Below are 3163 nucleotides of genomic sequence, written 5' to 3'. Positions count from 1 at the left end.
CCCACAATCCACCTACCGTTTCTATTTATTATTATATTCTCTTCCTTTTCAATATTTTAATTTTGTTGTTTTGGAGGTTTTTTAAATATTTTATTTGTTTTGTTTTTTTGCTCCCTCCCCACGAATATTTTCTGCATTTTTTTTTTCATTTTGCAACCTTTCACTGTTCTGTTTGAAGAATATTTAGGAAAAGCGTAACATATTTAGAGACGATATGTTAATTCATAGCTAAAATAAGAATTTAAAAAGCTGTATTTTTAAAAATATTTCAAATTAATTAATCTCTCTCTCTCTCTCTCTCACTATATATCATCATCATCATCATTGTTTCAACATCCATTTTTCCAGGCTTGCATGGATCAGATGGGATTTGTTGAAGCAGGGTTTTTTTTTTATGGTTGGATGCCCTTCCTGTTACCAACCCTCACCTGTTTGCAAGTAAAGTAATATTTCCCCCGTGACTGGATATGTTTTCAAGACAGATGGGGAATGAATGATACTGCTTGTATGATGATGATCTCACTTGCTTACAACCATCACATCTTCACCTAATGTCAAAACAAGGACGGACACATACATATACAATGAGCTTCTTTAAGTTTCCATCTACCAAATCCACCCATAAGGCTTTGGTCAGCTTGGGGTTATAATAAAAGACACTTGCCCAAGGAGCCATGCAGTGGGACTAAACTCAAAACCACATGGTTTGGGAATCAAGCTTCTCAACCACACAGCCATGCTTTCACCTATTTCATTGCAATTTATTTACTGTTTTTTTAATTATATTTTAGTCAGGAGGAAAGGACAATGCCCATAGCTCTCTACAGAACCTCCAAGACTAGTGGAAGAAAGAAATGATTTTATCTTCAAACCCGAAAGCTGGCCCAAATTCTTGCAACAGAACAGACAAATCTCAGATATATGATATGTCATATATTCTTTAATATTACTAAGGTTGTGTGGTAAATAGCTTGCTTACCAATCACATGGTTCTGGGTTCAGTACCACTGCATGACACCTTGGGCAAGTGTCTTCTGCTATAGCTTCAGGCCGACCAAAGCCTTGTGAGTGGATTTGGTAGACGGAAACTGAAAGAAGCCTGTTGTATATGTGTGTGTGCATGTGTTTTTGTTTGCCCCTCCCCTCCCCACCATCGCTTGGCAACCAATGTTGGTGTGTTTACGTCCCCATAACTTAGTGGTTTGGCAAAAGAGACCGATAGAATAAGTACTAGGCTTACAAAGAATAAGTTCTGGGGTCGATTTGTTCGACTAAGCGCAGTGCTCCAGCATGGTCGCAATCAAATGACTGAAACAAGTAAAAGAATACCATAAGCTAGCAAGCTGGCAGAATCATTAGCACACCGGGCAAAATGCATAATGGCATTTCATCCACCGTTACGCAATGAGTTTAAATTCTGCCATGGTCAACTTTGTTTTTCATCCTTTCAAGGTTGATAAAAATAAGTACCAATTGAGCACTGGAGTCAATGCAATCAACTTAGCCATTCTCCCCCAGAATTGCTGGCCTTGTGCCAAAATTTGAAACCAATATTACTAGATATCTTTTATGATTATTGAAAATAGCAGTATCTAATGCAACTAATATTACAACACACACACACACACACACACACACACACACACACACACACACACACACACACACACACACACACACACACACACACACACACACACACACACAGATTTATTTATCGTTATCTGCTTAGATGACACCTCTTAACTTGCAGTGTCTTCTTCAAAATCAGTTTGAGATGGAGGTGGGAAGGTAAAGGGGTTTTATTTTCTTACTCTTCAAAGTCTAATTGTAGATAAATGAAAACCTAGATAAGAAATTAATAACTTAGAAAAACAACGCCAGCAACAAAATGGAATATGACATTGATTTCAATGATCAATAATGCAGCCATGCTAATAAAACCAATGCCACAATGAAATAGTGATTTATCACAGGGACCACTAAATTACATACAGCTAAATTATTATAATCGTGACTGGAACAATTTAATGTTAAATTTCAAAATTTTATTTTGTATTTGGATTTGGTTTGCAAGATTCTTTATTCAAATTTTCATTTATTAAAAATAAGGTATTAAAGTGGGCATCAAGCTATAGAAACCCTACCAAAGTTGACAATAGAGCTTGGAGCAGTCTTCTGATGTGCCAGCTCCTGTCAAATAGTCCAACCACTGCCAGGATAGAAGACAGATGTTAAATTATGACAATGATGATGATGATGATGATGACAGAAGCCTTGTGAGTGGTTTTGGTAGTCAGAAACTGAAAGAAGCCCATTATATATTTATGTTTATATATATGCGTGTGTGTTCAAGCAGTTGGTGATAGGAAGAGCATCCAGCTGTAGAAAACAAACCAAAGATGAGTTATACAACTGACTGAGACAAAATCCTCCGATTCATCTAGCAGGGTTATAACTCTGAATAAGAACTGGGTTGGATTATGTCAACCAGTCCAATCCGTGTTAGCAGGGAAAGTTGACATGAAATGTTGATGAAAGACCAAAAACATGTCCTACAGCTACAAACTGATCACTGACACCATTGCAACTAAAAACAGTGCAATGAAAAAGCAATGGAACTATGTTAATGACAGGATCGTTGATGTACAACAAAACTCTTGGACACTTTATAATATAAAGTACAAGCAAGAAATAAAAGGGAAGTGAAAATAAAGGTGTTACGAATGCCTACTACAACTCTTCTTTGGCGTTATTGTATCCTTCTAAGATTAACAAATAAATATACGAAAATATTTTAATAAAAAGAATAAAGGACATTGAGATGTGCACTAACCAGTTGGTGGAGGATGGGATTTTCATTAACTACTCTCCTACCTGAAGCAAGATTTGCAATTTTCTAATCCCTAGTTTGTCTCTTTAATGGTACCATAGTTAGTTTTATTGATTCTTGGAGAGCTGAATGACTAATTCCACAGCCCAGAGTCATTTATTTTATTTTTATTTCGTTTCTTTTTTCGTGATTTAATTCTGTAAGAAATCTAAATCTTGTGTCCAAATTTACACATCGAAGTATCACAGAAAAAAAAAAAAAAAGAAAAACAGGAAAGAGATCATCATTATTATCATTATTATTATTATTATTTGATCATCATTATTATTA

Source organism: Octopus bimaculoides, chromosome 6, assembly GCF_001194135.2.
Source record: "Octopus bimaculoides isolate UCB-OBI-ISO-001 chromosome 6, ASM119413v2, whole genome shotgun sequence".
In the NCBI taxonomy this organism is placed as follows: domain Eukaryota; kingdom Metazoa; phylum Mollusca; class Cephalopoda; order Octopoda; family Octopodidae; genus Octopus; species Octopus bimaculoides.
This window is presented reverse-complemented; position numbering follows the sequence as displayed.